The sequence below is a fragment of the Oryzias latipes genome, chromosome 17 (genome assembly GCF_053564925.1).
Source record: "Oryzias latipes strain Hd-rR chromosome 17, Olatipes_Hd-rR_3.1".
Lineage (NCBI taxonomy): Eukaryota > Metazoa > Chordata > Actinopteri > Beloniformes > Adrianichthyidae > Oryzias > Oryzias latipes.
This window is the reverse complement of record NC_136253.1, coordinates 26,354,897-26,361,022: the sequence shown is the minus strand read 5'-3', so window position 1 is coordinate 26,361,022 and position 6,126 is coordinate 26,354,897.

The window sequence follows — 6,126 nt, the reverse complement described above, 5'->3', positions numbered from 1 at the left end:
AGATGACCCCACCCTTGCATTGACGTGTTATTCCTACCATGACAAAGGTGGATAAAGGTGGAAAGATTTCATGTAATCCATGGACACCAGTGAAGATCACAGATCATTGAAGAAAAAAGGTTCAGCGCACTGTCTTGTGGGTCTAGATGACCAAACTCCCAAGTGCCTAGGATAGCACAAGGGTTACAAAGGCATTTCTGAGTATTGCAAATCATTGTGAATTAGGAGCAGACGCAAAAATGCCATTGGAAAAAACTTGTAGCCGTGACGTAGGTGCTGCAATCTGTGGGCCACAAGCATTCTACTTCGTTCCATTCTGATGCATCCACTTGCAGACGACTAGAGCCATGGACGTGTTTGTTTTCCTTGTCTAAGCTGGAATCTGGATCAAAACTGTACGGCTGGATAGCTTGAAAACTCATCACGGGTTTTTTTTGCACCACTAATGTTATATTGGGTATGTGAGGGGCTGTAAGCTAGCAGAAAACTGTGTAAACAGAAGGATGACGGGAAGTGGGGAAGTATTGCTCCCCACCAACAGTCCTGCCCACAACTCAAAGGCAAATTTTCAAGGAACTACTGCTGCTCAGCAGAAACTGTCATAGAAAACGACACAGGTTCTTTGATTTTGCCTAAAAACGACACAATCATAATAAAAGAATTTAAAATGTTTCAAAATATACTCTACCTGTTCAGTCAATACATCAGTTACTGATTCCTTTATGGCAATTAAACTTCTGTTTATCTTTTACCAAAATGTCTGAAAGACAATAGATACTTAGTGCATGGCTTATTTTAGATTCACAGTATGTTTTATTGTTTGCTTATCACTACACAATGTGTATGAAGAAACACCAACATATAGTGTGAAACTCAACACTTGCCAGAAAAATCCTACAACAAAGAAAACTGTAAGACTGCAAAAAAGTCAGCCCACTCTTTAAACGATAAAACACGAAGCCCAACTGAGTTCATGCAAAGACAATTAAAAAAAAACACAACTTATTACAATTTAGCCTGAGAAAAAACCTCCTTCAAAAAACTCTTACATTTTTTATCATATTATTTTTTAAGTACCATATTTTCACAACCATAGGACGCACTGGGTCATAGGGTTTAAGTTATGGGTGCTTTTCTGTATTTAAAACATTACAAAAGGCGGACCGGGTTTTAAGGTGCGGGCACTCTATCAAACACGCCAGGTTCCCTTTCGTCAGAGTCTGTCTCGTTGCTGTGCGGCTTCATATGAATGATGCTGGCTTTTGGGAAAGCTCGAAGAACAGTGCAAGCGTACACGTAAGCCCAAGCTTCTACAATACATTCACAGATTGTGGCGTAACTCGCCCAGCGCCAGCTCCCTGTCTTAGTAAAAGACTAAGACTTTGTAAAAGGAGCGGAAGAGGGACAGCTTTTAGTTGTAATACGCTGGAAGTTACTGCGCCACCGTAATCCTTACCCGGATGGAAAGATGGCCCCGTTTCATAAAACGAAAGCACCAAGACGGACCTCCTAGAAAATGTTCAATTTTCATTTCCTCTGCAAGCGTTACTGCCTTCAGTCAAATGGTGACAGTAGAGGCGTTTCTCCCAGCTTTTAGCTGATCGTTAACCCATCGCTCGAGTCGGTCTTCCAACTCAGCTCCTTCTTCTTGACATGGTCGGAGTTTGTTTTCCAGCTTCCTCCACTTGCAAACCATAGATTCATTCATCTTGAATTCTCTGCAGCTGCTCGATTCCCATGTTCCTCTGCATAGCTGATAGCTTGCAGTTTAAACTGTGCTTCATAAGCGTTCTTTTTGCTGGTGGCATTTTCAGGGTTTACAAAATGATGTTGTTCTGATAATTCACATACCTAAACTGTTGTACTATTCAGGAGTGTGTCTTCTTTCACGTCCACACTTCCCCCCTTACCGTTCTCATGCTGTCCGCTCTTACGTCCTCTTTACCGAAGTCACACAACAACACATTAGGCGCACCGCACCATATGGCGCTCCGTACACTTTGGAGAATATTTACCACTTTTAAGTGTGCCTTATGGTTACAGTAGTTGTTGTTTTGGTTTTGATATTTTTCTGCTTTAATTTTTTTTTTTTGTTGTTTCCAATTGCAAAAACCACAATGTGAGCAGTTGTTTCTTAAACACACATTTTGACATAAATGTATTCCCTGAAGAATCCAAAAAAAGTGAGAAAGCTTTTTAAACAAAATGCATGAATTACAATTCATTATTTAAAATAACAAAAATAACACTTCAGGACATGACTCATTGTTTGTAGGGGAGTTTTTCTAAAGGTAAGCCAAAAAAAAGAAGAATATATGAAAAACTTGCACTTACTCTAAAATGAGATAGATTTTCTAACAAAAGTATATTTTTGGGGAAATTTTAGGTCTGGTAAAATGACATTTTGTTTACACACATCTGCTTCGACAAGTGTTGACTGAAGGCTTTGTGTACTGCTCAAAACATAGTCTTGAGTTTCTCTGCTTGAGTAATGCCTCTTTTTCAATCAAGACAGATTGCACTACTTAATTTTTCTTTTTTTGTAAATGTCAATTTAATCAACTGGATCTTCACAGCATCTTAGTTTTTGGTCGTTTTATATTTATTTCTTATTTTTGTAACAAAACGTCACGCTCAAATCCGATTTTAAAAAAAGAGTATAGCTTATGTTTGCATTAATCAGCCTACAGGAAGTTCCTTCTTATGATGATCAGTCAAAACAGTTAAAGAGCTATAGTGTCACTTGTTGATGCTCAGAAGCTTCATGAAGCTTTAATGCATAACTGATTATGTTCCAGGTGCGCTGAAAATAATCTTCCATTTGTTTCACATGACTGCCCAGTAAAATAATGAAAGATCATGAGGACATTTTTGACAAAAAACAGACTAAGGTAGGACTGATGATAGGTTAGGTGTTGTATTCATCATTATTGTCACAAAACGCTGAGTATTTTCTTGGATGGCTCCTATTATTGAAGGTTAAAGAAATAAATGGCAGCTTATTTTGACCAATTTAAATTGTGTTTTTGTCAAGTACGATCCCTTAACACAATTTACATTAAAACGACTTGATCTGGTTGAAATCAAATCCCTATTAAAAACAATTGTACAGTGGCTGAGCTAGAACATTTGATTTAAGGGGGCAGAAGGGGGGCAGAAGACTTTGGCAGGGTGGCAGTTTAGAATAGTGGAAGGCCATAACAAATGAAAGATCAAAAATACATATTTTAAACAGTTTTATCATCGTTATTGTTGGCGAGTTCTTTCAGCTGAGGTGCTATTACTAGTGCTAAAACAGGGGTCGGCAACCGGCGGCTCCGGAGCCGCATGCGGCTCTCATGCCTGTGCTGCGGCTCTCTGTGGTTTTGTAAAATAACTATCATGTTCCAAGATTGTCGTGGTGCCTTTAACACCGTCCGGTAGACTGAGCGGGCAGGAGAAAGAGAGCAGCATGAGCGTGTGGAGGGGCCATATCTGCACCTGTGAACGCGGACTAGAGTCTGTTATGGGATGGAAAGTTCTTCTAAAAAGCCAGTCAGTGGTAATATGGTAGGGGACACATGAACGCCCCCCAAAAAAGCCAGTTTTTTTCCCTAGACCAAAACCACCCATTTCCGCGTAAATTAATCAAACATGCTGGAAGGGGGGTTGCACGCGGGGGAAAACAACTTGGAGCTGCAGAGGTGTGAACAGGTAGAGAGGCGGGGGCGGGGCTTAGACTCACCGCTGATGATTCCAGACCCCCCGACAAACTAACAGCTGCTTCCTAACAAAAAATAGTTCTCATCCATAAAATTAATATAATTTATTGGGTTTACTAGATTTAAAGAACAAAAAATAGAAAGGAGTCTGCATTAAAGTGAATTTGTTTCCATCATCTCACTCATCGGAAAAGTCTATTCAACAACTTTTTTCTAACACCCCTAGAGTTGCGGCTCCCTGTGCTCTCACTTCTGTGGGAAACTGATCCAAATGGCTTTTTGAGTGGTACAGGTTGCCCACCCCTGTGCTAAAAGAAGCTTCTATTATTGATTTCTTAATCTTTGTCAGTTATGATACTGATATTGACCCAATAGCTCCCCCATGCTACTGTATGTCTCAAGCTTAATTATCCCAAATAATGCATTGATCAGTGATTAATGTTACCTAGTTTACACAATCACATGTTTTTTCCTTAAGCTTGGAATAGTTGTTAGCATTCATAACACAATTTTAAAGTTTACCTCTAATTGAAGTATTTTTTTTGGCAACATTTCATATAATAAATTTAAAATGTTAAAACAAAATCACTCTTTTTCTGGAAGCATTAAGAAAAAGCCATCTTTTTCCTCATGTATGACAAAACACGATCATCTCACAAAGTATATATGAACATGAGTGTCTGCAGGCTCACACAAATAGTGTGACTGTCACTTTTAATTGGTGCAATGCCACTTGGCCTCCATGTATAATGAGGGCTCGCACATGTATCTGTTTCTTCCGGACCTCTCCTACAGGAGGGAACCCAGCATTTCTTGTTCCAATTAAGCCCCAGCTATGGGCAATCTTTAGGTGCGGTAACCATCCTCATCGGCACACTCACACATAACTTCAGATGACCATCACCTTGTCCAAATAGCAACTTGTCACATTGCATTTCCCAATAAAAGAAAATAGGAGCTTTCTGCAGACGTACTGTTTAATTTTCCTCTGGAAGTTTTAACGAAGTTTTGCTTTCAGTTTTCATGCAGATTTATCTTGTCTGCTTTATTTTTTACATCTGTCATTTGTTTTTTGTTTTTGTTTTTTTGTTTTTTTTTAACTTGTCCTGTCCAACAGCTGGGCAGACAGATGAGAGCTGAGGGCCTTTTGTGTTGGACATATTTTACTTTAACAAGAGGGGTTATTCATCTTCAGACAAACCAAAGGTATGTCTGAATAAACCCCTTTTGTAATTGAGGCCAAACTTTATTAATTTCAATCATGTCTGAAAATCTTTGGTGTTGGACCGGACGGAAAAGGAAAGAGGGGAAGAAGAGAGAGGGACGTTAGAGAGAGGGGGGGTAGGGGGTGATAATAGGAGGGGAAGGGGGATAAGACCATGAAGCAGCATAAAGCAACAAGTTTACTGGTTGTTAATCATTATGGTAAGGTTCAAATGTAGAAAAAAAAAAACCAAAAAAATAAAGGGGCGGAGCCTGTCCACACACACACTCAAATGTTATAAACACACCTGCTAGCTGCAAAAATGTCCATCTGTCGACATGTACACAAAACAGATAGTGTTCACACGCATACTTATGCCTTAAAACCAACTAGTGTGAAATATTTCAGTCATTCAGTCATGCAAACTGTTAGTGCAAAGGTGAGCTAACACCAGTGCTCAGGTGAGTGTTTATGTTCTTCTAAAATGGATGGTGGAACGTGAAAAGAAGGAGGGAGAGTGCCCAGCCATCCCCACCCCAAGACCCCCACCGCAGCAGCAGCGGCAGCCGGAATCCCCCCAACGCCACACAGGAACCGGCAGGGAACAACCGCCGCCCGGGCGACCAAGCCCGCCACCCAGGCCAGGGCCAGCAGGGCCGCCGCAAGGCCCCCAGAGCCAGAGGCCAGGGACGCACGGAGGGAAAGAGAGCGCCGCCCCAGCCCAACCAGGAGAGCAGCCCCCCCGCCGCGCCGGGAGAACCCAACGCAGGGCCCCACCGGAGAAGGACGCCCACAGCCCCAAACGAGCACCCCACCACCACCCAGGAGTTCCGGGCATCCCCCCGTCCCAACCCCAGGTACGAGCCAGGACCCCCCAAGGGAGACCCGCTCCGCACTCCAGGCAGCCACCCGCCCGGCCCACGGTTGGTCCAGGGAGGAGCGAGGCAGGGGCCCGCCGCCCCCGCCCAGGAGGGGGGAACCCCGGGGAAAAAGAGGGCCCACAAGGGGTGTTGTAAATATGGCCCGACCAGGCTCGGCCACAGTTGGAAATTTGGCGGGGCCCAGCACTCAGGAGCAAGGACCAGAACCTACCCCCCAGGGACCAGACACCCCCGGCTCAGATGTAATGTGAACCCCCCCACCGCGCGGAGAGAGCACCGCCGGGCCCAGGAAGCCGGCACCCCGGGGCCGGCTTCTGTCATTTGTTGTGATGGTTTATTT